At 48.7% G+C, this 14,968-nt stretch overlaps 1 long non-coding RNA gene across 1 annotated transcript; it reads left to right on the top strand.

The window, feature by feature from the left end:
* The first annotated feature begins 183 nt into the window (after positions 1 to 183).
* LOC114227764 (uncharacterized) lies at positions 184 to 12,106 on the top strand. The gene is made up of 3 exons (XR_003613835.2): positions 184 to 374; positions 10,592 to 10,876; positions 11,712 to 12,106. It is a non-coding gene; the product is annotated as an uncharacterized LOC114227764 (long non-coding RNA).
* Positions 12,107 to 14,968: the final 2,862 nt, after the last annotated feature.

Raw genomic sequence — 14,968 nt, 5'->3', positions numbered from 1 at the left:
TAGGCACAGCCCCGAGATGAGAAGCGGCTGAGAATCCGAGTCGAGAGTCCCAGGTCCGAGGTGGAGTTGGCGCCCAGCTGGGGCGGCGGGGACTGGCGGAGCTGCTGCGCCGCGCGCAGAGGGACGTCCGGACTCCTGGCTCGCCTCGAGCTCGACGGGGACCAGAGTTGCGGACGAGGCGGGACGGAGCGGTGTCCTTGCAGGCGGCGCCTCCCCGGGACCGCCAATGCCCGGGCGCGGCGCTCGCGGATTATGCCTTGGCGGAGCCCAGGGGCACGCGCGGTTCGGCGGCGGCTGGGGCGGCTCGGCGGGGGTCCCGGCGTGGACACCTAGCAGGTGCCCTTTCCTCGCGGCGGACTGGGAGCGACTGGGAGGTACGAGCGCCAGCCAGCATTATTTTCTTACGAGGGGTGGGGAGGTGGGATGGAGGGTGGAGAGGACGGGGGAGGGGGCGGCAGGCGGAGCAACAGCTCCGGAGCCCTGGGGGGAGGGTCCTGGAGCCCGGGGGGGGCCGTCGCCCGCATCCCCCCCCCCCACCTCCCGCGGCGAGAGTGGGAGCGTGCCCCCGCGAAAGCCGAGCCCAGCCGAGCCTTCAGCGCGTCCGCGCAGGGGGCGGGGGCGAGGACCGGCTCCTGCAGCGCGGCCCTTCCCCTCTCGCCTCGCTCTTCCCCCCAAACGAAGCGGAGCTGGCCCGGACCCGCCGGCCCAGGAGGACTGTCGCGCCGGCTCCGCAAGCTCCAGGCTCCTCGCAGCCGGCGGCGGGCCCACGGCGGCCGGGTGCTGAAGGACTAGGCGGAGGGCGGAATCCGGCGCAGCGCTGCCGCCGTTCTGCCCCAACGCAGGCGGGCTTCTCCCGGGGAGCACGGCATCCAGAAATCGAGGGCCGGCGCTCAGATGCAGCCGGCCGGCAGGGGCCCGCCCAAAAGCCGCTGCGCCCCAGGGGCGCTCCGGAGGGGCCCGTGGGAGCCAAGCTCAGGGCGCGCCATGCACGCCTCGGGCCCTGCTCCGCTCCGGCCGCTCGCGCCGCTCCTCCCTTCTCGCCCGCCTGCCTCCGCGGGAGCGCCCTCCGCATCCCCTCCTCCCGCAGCCTCCCCGCCCCCCGCGCGCTCCGGCCTCGGCTCACAAGGACTTGCGGCCGCCTCCGCCCCGGGCCGGGCCGCGGCCCCCGCCTCGGCGCCCCGTGGGCATTCTCAGGCCCGGCTCCGGGGCCGCGTGGAACCCAGCTCCTCTTTCTCACCTAAAATTTTCGTCGAGCCCCCCCCCCTCCCTCAGGTTCCTGGAGCCGCGTCCAGCCCACGGTCCCTTGGCCAGACCTGGGTGGAGTGCGGCCCTCCCCACCCCCCCGCCTTGGTTTTTGTGCCCCAGTCCTATCTCCCCTCTTTTGTATCCCCCTTTAGTCCCCCTCCCCCTATTCAACCCAACTTCAGCCCCAGCACTGCGCCCCCTTCCCTGGCTCGGCTCGATTGGCCGCTTCCTGAGCTGTCAGACTTGAGCCCCGCGCTCCTATTGGGCGATTCTCTGGCCCTGTGGCCGTGCCAAAGGAGGGTGCACCGGGCGGGGGGCGCCTGGGCAGCGACTGCTGCCAGGAGCTGGAGACCACAGTCCCCCGAGGGGCTAGAGGGGCCCAAGAGCCAGGCCCGGAAATGTACAGGGGAGGTGGAGAGACCCAGGATCTCTGAGGCGCAGAAAGACAATGACGGAAAAGATGGAGATGCAGTGGGTGAGGCCGGTGCAGCCAGGGCGGGGCGGACAGGACCGCTTTGGTCGGGAGGTACCGAGAGGGAGCCCCACAGACAGCAGTAGGAACACCTGGCGTTTCTGTAGAGCTCTTTGCCAGTGTGTGCTTTTTAAAAATCTCATTTGATTTCCCTCAACCACCCTGGGATGTGACCGGGACAGGCCCGTGTGATTATTCCCAGTTCCTAGATGCAGAAACGGAGGCTTCAAGAGCTTAACCAACTTTCCGCGGGTCACACAGGTCTCCGAACTTGCAACCGGAAGATCTTCTGCCAGCACCAAACTGCTTCACCTACCTCGCAAGGTGTGGTGGGGAAGCGTAGGCACCAGAGCGAAGCAGAGCCTCCGCTGGACGGGTGACAGAGGAGGGAGCAGAGAATGACCAGCGACGAAGAGGCAGGGGTGGAGAGAAGGACTTAGGGTCAAAAAGGGCCCAGGCCTGTGGAATGATACACCCATCCAGTTCCCCTTGCCCCTAAGGCTGTTCTGATGAAAGTTCTGGCAGTCTAAACACAGAGGGTGGGGGAACCACAAACAACCTTCCCTTTACTCCCCTTCACCCCGCTCTCTGCAGAGCTTCTGAGAGGAGCCTAGAGGTATGAGTGAGCTGCACTTTTCACTCTCTGCTGGTCATCTTTCTGCAGATTGGAAGATAAACCTTGCCAGGGTGAAAAATTGGGAGAAAAATTCCAAGAGATCTGAATCAACTAACCCTTGAGTAATCCAGCCTTTGAGTAACCCATGATTAGCTAAGTCATAAAAGCACCATGAATGTAGTCAACAAACATTCATAGAGCACCCCCTATGTGCTGGGTGCTACAGGGATAGCTGACCCAACTGTAGCTACAGTCAGGGGAGACCAGATAGCACTAACTCAGTTCAGAGCATCATCCCGTCAGTGTTCAACAGAGGTCCAAACAAAGCACTTTCGGGGTTCGGGAGAAGAGTTATTAATTCCCATTGTGAGGGCCAAAAAAAACCTCTGGAGGTCGAACCTGGGCCTAGCAAGGAAAAATGAGTAAAAGGAAAGGGAAAAGGGACTAATATTTATTAAGTAGCTACTATATGTCTAAATGTTTTATCATCATAGAACCATTTTGAGGATGATGTTATTCTCCTTACTATAAACATGAGAAGCGTGGCTCAGTGGTAGAGCGTCAACCTATGAACCAGGAGGTCCTGGTTCCATTCCCGGTCAGGGCACATGCCTGGGTTACACTGGCTGGATCCCCAGTGTGGGGCGTGCAGGAGGCAGCCAATCAGTGATTCTCTCATCATTGATGTTTCTCTCTCTCCCACTTCCTTCCTCTCTGAAATAAATAAAAATATGTTTAAAAAATAAATAAATAAACACGAGAAAACAGAACTAGAGAATCAAAAAGTTTGCCCAAGGCCCACAGTTGGTAGCCTGCTACTTGTACTCCACCATGTAGCCATGTAGCAAATATGATATGGGAGAGATACTCAGGACAGGCAACTCCATGGACAGATGCAGCAAGGTGATTGGTTTCCACCCTTGAACCTTCTCATTCCCTGAGTCCTTGTTAGGTCATTCCTTTTAATTTTATTCAATTTTTTAAATAACCACTATCTCTGAACAAAAGTCATGTATGATTAAGTGTAAGAAAACTAAAAAGAGAGAGAGAGAGAGAGAGAGACATTCTTAATCATACCACCTGGGAAGAAACATTAACACTTTAATTTTTTTCTTGAACAAAAAGTGGGATGTTACTCTACTAGTTGTTTTAGAATCTGCTTTTTTCTACTTAGAAAAAAAATTGTGGATGCTTTTCATGTCCATAAGCATTCACCTAATAATATTCATTTATCGTTTGAACAGAATTCCATTGCAAGAATATGTCGTAATTTATTTAACCAACCCCCTACTGTTTTTCCTTTTTCATTGTCATAGCAGTTTATAAAGTTTCCACTCTTTCACTGTTATTAAACAGTGAGCATTTTTGTAGATAAACCTTCACACATATCTTTAATTATATTCTTAGGAGAAATTCCTACAAGTAGAATTGCTGAGTCAAAGGATAAACAATTTTTTTTTCCTCTAAGTGATTTCTGAAATCTGTATCTTCAGCCCCTGCCTCCCTCCCCAGTTCCAAGCATCCCCCTGCCCACTGGAGAGCTCCCCATGGATCCTTGGTGCCCACCAGATCCTCAGATTCCATTTTCTAAAACTAAAGTCATCTCCCAACAAAACTAACGCTTGCTCCTCCCTCTGTTTCCTCTCCATGGATGGAATTACCATCCTGGACACTCCCTGATATTAGAGTGGTGATCCCTCCTCCCCGCCTACCCCAGTTCCTGAGTCCTGCCTCCTTGCCCTTGGCTTTCACATGTCTCTTCTTCCACAATCTCTGGCTACTACCTGTACCCAGATCCTCCCCCCTCCCTTCTCACCGGGACAATTACCACTCTCCCTTCTCTTCCCTCCTTGCCTTCTAATGTGTCCTCCACTTTTCCCCCATCTGATGATCATCCGTGTCACATACTCTACTGAAAACTGTCCTTGAAACAGCCTCTTACCTGCCAGCTTCCGCTGTTCACGTCTCCATGTCCTCTGCCCACCCTGAACTGCACTTTGCCTCAGCAGAAATGACCACAAATCACATGTATAGCCCCTCTGTGAAACCCTCTCTAATGTCCTCCCCCTCCTCCCTCCCTGCCCTCTGGGCTGTCAGGCACTCTCCCTCAGCTCCCAGCACACCTTGCTTTTTAATCTCTATTATAGCACTTGTCACATTGTATTATCTTGACTTGTTTTCAGAACTATCTCCACAGTTAGAGCTCCTTGAGGGCAGAGTTGATATCTTACTCATTCTTGTGTCCAGTGCCTAGCCTGCTGCCTGGCACATAGGAGGTACCGGGTAGTTGTTTGTTGGGTAAATAAATGGTACCTCGGGGGAATAGTGAGCAGAATGGAGTCTGAGGTGTGTGAGGGGGACGGGGACTGGCAAAGTGGGTGAAGATGGAAAGGTGGTTTGGGCTCCTGAACCCTGAGTGGAGGAGGATGGGCTTCAATTTAAAGATAATAAAGAGCCCCAGAATTCGGGGACTGGAGTGTCCTGCTCCATTATATTTTGGGAAGCAAACCTAGGCAATGATGTAACTAGATTGGAGAAACAAACCATTGCAGAGAAAATGTAGGTAGAACCCAAAAATGACAGGGTGATGGGAATGATGCCATTGGCTGGAGGACACCTGTGGAGGGCTGACCAGGAAACCCAGGGGTTGCCCTCTATGGAAGAGGAGTCCTCAAGGTCAGAATAAAACCAAGAAAGAGTCAGAGGTCACAGGAACAGAGGGTAGAGGTTTAGACCATCTCCAGGATGTGCACCTGGCTGTTGTCATCAGATTGGGGCTGACCCAAGGGCCACCTCAGGCTGTTCTCTGAAATGCATACTCTGTTTGCAGAGGTCAGGTAATACACACCCCAGGACACAGCAGGGCTTTTTTTTTTTTTTTTTTTTTAGATCTACAGATACCCTTAACCTTTCCAGCCATCTTCCCTCTTGTGCCTTGGTTACTTTTAGGACTTTATTCTTTACTAGAGGCCCGGTGCACGAAATTCGTGCATGGGGGTGGGGTGGGGGGGGGGAGTGTGTCCCTCAGCCCGGCCTGCACCCTCTCGAAATCCGGGACCGCTGGCTCCTAACCGCTTGCCTGCCTGCCTGATCGCCCCTAACCCCTCTGCCTGACTGCCTGATAGCCCCTAACTGCTCCCCTGCCAGCTTGATCGCCCCTAACTGTCTCTGCCTCGGCCCCTGCACCCGAGACCCGGGCTTCCCTCCCTCAGGCTGGCCGAAGGTGCCTGGGACTGCGGGCAGCTTCGCCCAGGCAGGCCGCAGCTGTAGGCGTCTGGGACCACGGGTTGCTTCACGGGGGCAGGCTGTGGGCACCTGGGACCCTGGGGGGCTTCATCTGGGGCCTGGCTTTGTCAGGAAGGATGTCCAGAAGGTCATCCAGAAGATGTCTGGTCTAATTAGCATATTACCCTTTTTTAAATATAGATTCACTCCCCAAGCTCTTTTTTGGGAAGAATATTTCTATTTTGGAAATTTTCGAATATTTAGAAGTATTTGTAGGAGTTGGTATCAGTAATACTCGTAAAAATTCTCTTAAACTGCCTAAAACTACCTTCCCCCACATTGCTTAAAATTCCACCATGAGATAGTCATGCTTTGGAATGACAATCTTTCCCTAAAAATGGATATGGACAATCTAGAGACAATGTTATTGGAGAAATGCATGGATGGCCTTTCTCTGTTGCTAGTGGGAGTGGGTTTCTTGGGTTACTGCTGGAATAAGCATTTCCAGAGGCTCCCCCTGGAGGATGAGATGTGGTAGAAAGCTTTATTTGCATGGAATTGATACCATTATAATAACCAGGTTATTAAATAACAGGAAAGGAGCAAAGGGAAGACTAGATAATATAGGCATGCCATTTATACAGCTTTACCAGAAAGCTGCAGTTAGCATTCTCCAAGTCTGTTCCCCCCAAATCAGTGGGAGAAAGGACTGGACAATAGATGTATGCCCAGTAAGGTCTGGGCGACCTGGGAAGATGCTTATCTGTCAGTCACACCTGGGAACAAGTCAGTGGCCAGAATAGGCATGGCCACTACAAGCACAGCAAGATTTGATATTTAAGCTCCTGAACAAAGGAGTCTCTCTCTCTCTCTCTCTCTCTCTCTCTCTCTCTTGCTGTCTCTCTCTCTCTCTCTCTCTCTCTCTCTCTCTCTCTCTCTCTCTCTCTCTCTCTCTCTCTCCCCCCACTCTCTTTCTCTCTTGCTGTTCACACCTGACTCCTGGCTTGTGGGGCTTGCACACTCTGCACTTGCCCACATGGCCCACAGCCATGCGGACTGCACACAATGGACCAAGAATCTGTGATTAGCCTAATGCTGTACTGGACTCACTTCCACCATGGAATGGACACTCTGGACACTGGCCCTACTTTTGGCAGCTACATATTTTCAAGAACTGGTGTAAGGTTAATGGGACTTTACAAGCCGAGGAATATAATATCACGGCAATAAAAACCACTCACTCTCCCATGCAAGTCTTAGAAAATTCATTTTTTAAAGATCTCATAAGAACCCCACTCCCACTAGTGTCGGGGAAATTGGACCCATTGATTTCTCTGGCAACAGAATTACATCTCTGGATTTGCAAAGCCCCATTTCCCTTAAACCAGTCCTGGAAAAGGTGAAGCTGGTGATTCAGCAGAGCTAGCAGCAAAGCCAGTGTCCAGTGTGGTCCACATGGCCATGAGAGGAATGGAGGGTGATGGCTAAATGGGCTTTCTTTTTGGGGTCATGAAAATGTTCTAAAGATTAAATCATGATGATTGCACAACTCAATAAATACACTAAAAAGCATAGAATTGCATTGACTACTGGGTGAACTTTATGGTATGTAAACTATAGCTCAATAAAATAAATACAGATACCCCTGGGGGATTAAAGGACTTATGCCAGGACTTACCAGTCACTATGAAGTCAGTATGAAGGAGCTCATCAACAGGCATCCCCCACTAATGCACGGTTGGAGGCACTAGGAGAATGGCTGCTTAAGCTTGGGAGTGGGGACGTGTTAGGGAGTGGCAGGAGAGAACACTTGGGACCACTGAGCATTTCCCAAGGCAAATAGAGCCAGAAAAGGGCTGGAGTGGGAGGAAGGCAGACATGAAAGCCAGTTGGGAACTGGGGGTTGAAAATGAACTTAATTCTAAGAACCCTAAGGCTCTCTGGAGGGTGAAGGAATCTTAAAGAACCACCCATTCCCAAAAATGTGTCAACCTCTCTGGACATTTTCACTTTAAGAGCAAGCCCCTTGCTTCAAACTAGATGATTTACCTTTCCTAAGAGAGATGAACTTATTGTTATCCCCAAGTCAGAAAGGAGCTAACAGGATGGAGCACTGAGTGTCACGAGGGTAGGTCATCCACCGAAGCTTGGGGCCAGTGTGTTAGCCCTTGGGGTAAGACGGCTGAGGTTCCTGGGAGTTATCCTCCACTCTAACCCATCCCCCACCAGGAGCTCTGAGGAGAAACCAAGGACGACAGCCCTCTTACTCTTTTGTTTTGTTTTGTTTTGTTAAAAGTATGTTTTTATTGAGTTTAGAGAGAGAGGAAGGGTGAGGGATAGAGATAGAAACACTGATAAGAGAGCAAAATTGATCAGCTGCCTCCTGAACGCCCCCACTGGGGATGGAGCCTGAAACCTGGGCATGTGCCCTGACCTCTTGATTTATAGGTCGACGCTCAACCACTGAGTCACACCAGCCAGGCCAGCACTCTTACTCTTAACCTCTGCCTGCCTCAGCTTGGAAATCAAAGATGCTAAGAAGTTCGCAGTTGGCCATAGGGAACCTGTCCCTAGATTTTTTTTTTTTAAGTTTTTAAAATATATTTTATTGATTTTTTACAGAGAGGAAGGGAGAGGGATAGAGAGTTAGAAACGGCGATGTATGAGAGAGAAACATCGATCAGCTGCCTCCTGCACGTACTGGGGATGTGCCCGCAACCAAGGTACATGCCCTTGACCAGAATCGAACCTGGGACCCTTCAGTCTGTAGGCCGACGCTCTATCCACTGAGCCAAACCGGTTAGGGCAACCTGTCCCTAGATTTTCCCAGACCTTACACTCACCACCAAACCTCTGGGCCTCAGAGAGCAGGAAATACAGTATCAGAAGAGCTCAAATTGTAACTGATGTGGAGATGGCTGATAATAGCTCCAGCTGCCACTCTCCCAGGTGCTGACATTTGCATTTTAATGGAGGCGGTTAATGCCTTCAGCTAAAGGAGTGACTAATATGTTCTTGATTGTTGCTGGAAGTAAGTGGGAGACCCTTTGCGACCTGGGCCTTTTCATGCCCTCTAGTCATTAACACAACACGAGATCACAAGATCCCACCTGATGGGCAGGTTGGACTCTAATGCCCACATTCCACGCTTTATCTTTGTTCCTGTTCTTGATTTTGCTTGCTTTCTTGCACTTTCTCCAAGATACTTTCTTTCTAAAAGTCTGGGAATGTCCCCATGGGTCATTTATTCTTTCAACACACGTAAACTGTGGTGGGCACAAGTGAGTAGGGGGAGCCCAAGAAGTATGCCAGCAGGAGGCCACCGCCAAGTCAGAGGTGAGGAACTCACAGAACAAGCAGGAGACCAGCACAGCATAGCAGAGGTGGTCCATGCAGCGTATGCCTATTGCTTCATGAACACTGCAAACCAGAGGCTGTGAACGAATAGCAGAAACATATCCCTGTCCACTGGGAGGAGGGGGCGAGACAGGCTTCTGGGAGGGGTGAGAGGGACCTTAATGTAGGCACAGGAGATAGATATACACAGACTGGATGGAGTTGTGAGGATTCAAAACATTCCTCTAGCCACCAAAGACCATGTATCGTATGATTCTATTTGTAGGAAATGTCCCAAAGAGGCAAATCTATAGAAACAACAACAAAAACGATCAGTGGTTGCCTAGAGCTGGGGATGGGGATGGGGAGTACCTGCTAAGGACTACAATGGGGTGGTGAAAGCAGTTCTAAGATTGTGGGGATGGTTCCACAACTCTGTAAGTATACTAAAAACTATTGAGTTACACACTTTAAGTGGATGAACTTTACTCAATGTAAATTGTATCTCAAGGAAGCTGTTGAAAAGTGGGGGGAAGGTAGGGTCCAAAGAGACATTCCTTCGGTAGCCCCGCTTTACAGGGATAGGAGGTATAGCCTAGTTTTAAGTTCCTGGTCTATTACTGTGTGACGGCCCATTTTTAAGGTGAAATTTTTTCAAGGACCCCAACGTGGTATATATGTACCTTTAGTTAAGAAAATACATAATGGCAAAAAGCTATTATAAGTTTAGTAATTGGTTTAAATGAATTAATACTTTTTAAATCCCAATTGCATCTTCAAATGTTAGAAAAATGGTTCTGTATTTGTGGAGGGAGCATGCTTGTCGTGCCTACAGACAGGGCTTTGTGGCCCTCGTTCAAGACCTCCTTGGCCCTTTGGGGTCCTCAGCCCACAGGTGTAGAATCCTGATCCATGCTCTACCAAGCTGTGTTTGCTTCAGCTTCTCCATCAGGTGAATGAGCAGAAAATGTGGTACAGTCTTCACCCCATGATGTTTGTGCCTCTTCAGCTGCTCAGCCAAAATGGCGCCATTTCTCCTTCCAAACCAATGGCTTTGCTGAGAGCAGATCAGCAAGAAGACAGCAGAGCCATGCCGGTTGGCAGACACTCATCTCTAGCTAATGTAATTAAAGGCAGCGGCAAGCAAGCGCCTATTAATTTTTCATTAGAAAAAGTCAAAGGCAACCTTCTTGGAAGACAGCATCATTGAACGTCAACTTTGGCAGTTAGAGCCAGGCTTTCCCCCACCAGGCGTATACCCCTCCCCTCCCGTGTGTACACACACACACACACACACACACACACACACACACACACACACACTGAGTCCGCGGCCTCTTTATTGAGCATAGGAGAGAGTCAGAGACCACACACCCATACTCTTCAGAAGTCATTTTCTCCCACCCCTTGTCTTAAATGACCCCAGTGGCTATCTATCTGCACATGGAATTGACTGCATATGGACCTTGTACAACATACCGAAGTCTCCCCAAATTGTGTTTATGTATCATTTTTATGGTTTGAACCCTATTTTAGATGCCCTTGGGGAGATTACTATTCAAAGCTCTCTCTGGTGAATCCTTTTGTAAAGAAAGCACAATACTCACTTATAAGCCTGGAACAATGTGGTCAGGTAAGAGGGAGGCTGGGGGCTGGGAAGGATGATCTGCCCCTGAGAGCTGTCTCCGTGTTGGTAGGCAGGACCGCTGAACGGGCATCCTGCATCAGTCAGCGCACCTCTCCTTTCCGCGGTGCCTCCTTCCCAAGGCGTCCCACCTGAAAAGAAAAGCCTTTCCACGCAACCCAGAGAAGGACTGGGGGAAGAGCTCCAGGCTTGGGGTCAGAACACCAGAGGCGCCGCACCAGCTCTCCCACTTTCTAGCTACGGGATGCTGAACAAGTCACAAGTCGCTTCGCCTCTCTGAACTGGAAGGATGACAGTGCTCTGCTACCCCACTTCACGGCTGGAGGATCAGACAATGGTGTGAAATCTTCCTAAATTATTCACCCTTACATAAAATGGGAGTCGTTCTTAATAATAGCGATTTAACAAATTACTTCTTAAGAAATTCAGATGTTCATTTAAGAGGTTAGCATGGAAGGAGGCACATGGCTGGGTCTCGGGCTCTTGCATACATTTATAAATGACTGCGATACATACTTTTATGTCTGTGCGGGTTGTGTACCAGCTCCTCTGTAGTCTGGGAGATCTGCTCTTTCATCTCTGCCGTGTTCAAAGCAGGGCCCCCGGGGCCCTGCAGATACGGCTCTGTTCTCAAAGACAGCCCCTCTGTCGGGATTCTGACAGCCCGCAGCCTGCCTGTGCCCTCCTGCGGCGTGGGTGGTGATTAGAGGCCTGTGAGACGCTTGAGTGGTGCTGAGTGTTCTCTTCTCGGCGGCCACTCTGTTTGGCCTTGGAGTGGTCTTGTCCAGTCTCTGTGTCACTGGCTTTGAATCTGTGGGCTGGCAAGCCACGCCGTGTTAGAGATCGTGCTGGGGCTGGCTGACCTTCCCCAAGCCGGGATAATCTCTCTCCCTGGCAACAGGCAGAGGCACCAAGGGACAGGGACAGATTGTGAAATCCTCGGGTAGGGCTTTCTAGAATTACTTAAAAAGAGAAAATGGTAGCAATACCTTGCATTTGTATAGTGCTTTTTTAAAAAAGCAGTTTTTAAAAACGATTCAAGGAGAAGGCAGCTTTGGAATTGTCTGGTAGAGAGCAAACCAGAGGGGTAAGAAATGTACTGTCTTAGTCTTATCTACTCAATGACATTGAGCGTGTTGGGAGAAATCTTTTTTTTTTTCTTCTCACCACAGATGGGGATGCAGAGGAAGGAAGAAGTACAGTGACTTGATCAATATCTTACAGCATTAGGGGCAGAATTTGTCCTAACCTTCTTGATCCTTTCTTGTCAACCCCAAACAAGCAGAGAATATGAAGAAGTTGAATGACCTAACAGGTTGCTTTGTCCACCTGAGATTCTGGCATGTAGACACCTCTTCCTGAGTCAGGCTTTGTACGTGGTCCTCTGGGGGCAGACAAGTAGGTAGGGGTGAGGCATGAGAAAATTGTCATTCCTTTTCAAGGTACTTAACCTCAGATGAAGTCACAAGGATTTTTAAGCAAGGTGGGACCAGACTCGACAGATGGGGATGGATGGGGCTGTTTCTGTAGCCAAGGGAGTTTTAGTGGTGTTTGCAGATTTAAAGAAGGAGTCAGCAAACTCTGATCAGTGGGCCAAATGTTCCCACTACCTGTTTGTATAAATAAAGTTTTGTTGAAACAGGCGCACTCATTTATTTATTGTCTCAGCCTGCTTTTGCTCTACATGACAAGAGTTGGGTAGTTACCAACATTGGATGGCTTTCAAAGCCTAAAATCTTTACTATCTGATCCTTTAAAAAAGTTTGACAACTCCAGCCTCACACCATACATAGCAAATATTAACTCAAAATGTATCATAGACCTAAATGTAAAACTTAAAACTGACAAGAAAAGTACACAGGAGAAAACTTTTGTGACTCAAAGTCACAATGATTTCTTTGATATAACACCAAAAGTAAAATTATAGTGCTTTTATTAAATTGGACTTCATCAAAATTAAGAACTCCTCAAAAGACACTGTTAAATGAATGAAAATACAAGCCACAGACTGGGAGACATTATTTGCAAATAACCCATGTGATAAAGGATGTGGATGCAGCATCTAAGAGAACTCTAAACTCAGTAATGAGAAAACAACCCAATAAAAATGGGCAAGAGATTTGAACAGACACGTAATCAAAAATAGGTGAAATATATAGATAACACATAAGGACATGAAAGGATCCTCAGCATCATTCATCATCAGGAAAAAGCAAATTAAAATCACGAGATACCTCTGTAGACCTACTAGATGGCTACAATTAAAGAGCAATCACACCAAGTGTCAAACAGGATACGGAGCAACTGCAACTGCTGGTGGATGTGAAGCGGTATAACCACAGGGAAACAGCCAGGCAGTTTCTTAAAAAGTTACACGTACCATGTAATCCATCAATTTCACTCCTAGGTGTTTACCCAAGAAAAATGAAAGCCTATAATTAATGTTCATAGTAGCCTTGCTCATAACTAGAAACAATCCAAATATTCATCAACAAGTGAATAGATAGCCGAAACCAGTTTGGCTCAGTGGATAGAGCGTCGGTCTGCGGACTGAAAGGTCCCAGGTTCGATTCCGGTCAAGGGCATGTACATTGGTTGCGGGCACATCCCTGGTAGGGGGTGTGCAAGAGGCAGCTGGTCAATGTTTCTCTCTCATCGATGTTTCTAGCTCTCTGTCCCTCTCCTTTCCTCTCTGTAAAAAGTCAATAAAATATATTTAAAAAAACAAGTGAATAGATAAATGTTTGTATATCCACGCAATAGAATACTACTCAATAAAAGGGGATGAACTATTGACACATTCAACAACATGAATAAACCTCAAAATGGTTGTAATAATTACCCTGAGGGTAATTTATATTCTGTGGTTATACTGCCAGACAAAAGTGAGTATAGCCCTGGCCAGTGTGGCTCAGTTGGTTGAACATTGTCCCATACACCAGAGGGTCTATTCCTGGTCAGGTTACATGCCAAGGTTGCAGGCTTGATCCCCAGTAGGGGACATGCAGGAAGCAGCAAGTTGATGCTTCTCTCCCACATTGATGTTTCTCTCTCTTCCTCTCCCTACAAAAGTTTTAAAATAAATAAATAAATAATTAATTAATTAATTAAAAGTGAGTAATACTGTATGCTTCCATTTATTAAAAATTCTAGAAAATGCAAATTAACCTATAGTGGAAGAAAGCAGATCTGTGGTTACCTGCGAATGGCAAGGGGCAAGGAAGAGGAAGAAGGATTGATTACAAAGGGGCACATGGACACTTGTCAGTAACGGATGTACATGGTCTTGTGATGGTGTCACAGGTATGTATTTGTGTGTGTGTGTGTGTGTGTGTCAAAACCTGAAATTGTACATTTTAAATATATGCCATTTATTGTATGTCAATATACATAGCTATATTGACAATAAAGCTATTTATTATTATTTTTAAATATATTTTTATTGACTTGGTAGAGAGAGAGAGAGATAGAAACATCAATGATGAGAGAGGATCATCGATCAGCTGCCTCCCACACGCCCCACACTGGGGATCAAACTGTGACCTCCAGGTTCATAGGTCGACGCTCAACCACTGAGCCATGCTGGCTGGGCGACAAAGTTATTTTTAAAACATTTTTTTTATTTTTCTATTTTAGTTGACATACGATATTATATTAGTTTCAGGTGTAAAACATAGTGAGTAGACATTTATAGAGCTTATGAAGTGATCACTATTTAAGTCTAGTGACCATCTGACCCTATATTAAAGCCATTAAAAAAAAAAAAAGGAAGAAAAACCCTCTGAGGTTATTTCTTTCCTTAAATACTCTGTGTAGTTTGAAGCAGCCAGCCCACTCCCCAGGTTTCATATTCCTTATTCTCACCACAGTGTTTTATCTCAGCAGCCACTCGGTCCTCCAAAGCCTTCCCTTCACTGTAGGTGACAACTATTGTCATTGTGGGACATGGACTTCCAGAGTACTATCTCCTCGTGATAACAGGACCACTGATGCCTTCAAATCCAACCGATCAGCTGTCCAACCTCAGCTTCTCATTTCCTGCTTGCCGCCACCCCTGTTGGTGAGGGTTAATTACAGAGAACAATCTAACGCGTTGGAGCAGAGAGGAATGTAATAAAAGATGCTGAAGACAAATTCAAGGGGGAAGGTCTCAGGCATTTCTGCACCTGGGAATCATCCAAGTGTCTGGGAATGATCTGACTGCTGAACAACCAATCTACATTAGAGAAGTGCTTTTTTATGGTTTACCCCTAACCCAGTGGTCGGCAAACTGCGGCTCGCGAGCGGCATGTGGCTCGGCTCGTGAGCCGCAGTTTGCCGACCACTGCCCTAACCCATCCTAGTGTCCCAAATCCTCTTCTCGTGAAACTGCTAGTCAAACTCAACTAGAGCCGGGGATTAACAGCTTACTCAGAGATAATTCTGTGGG

The sequence above is a fragment of the Eptesicus fuscus genome, chromosome 3 (assembly GCF_027574615.1).
Source record: "Eptesicus fuscus isolate TK198812 chromosome 3, DD_ASM_mEF_20220401, whole genome shotgun sequence".
Classification (NCBI taxonomy): domain Eukaryota; kingdom Metazoa; phylum Chordata; class Mammalia; order Chiroptera; family Vespertilionidae; genus Eptesicus; species Eptesicus fuscus.
This window is presented reverse-complemented; position numbering and strand designations above follow the sequence as displayed.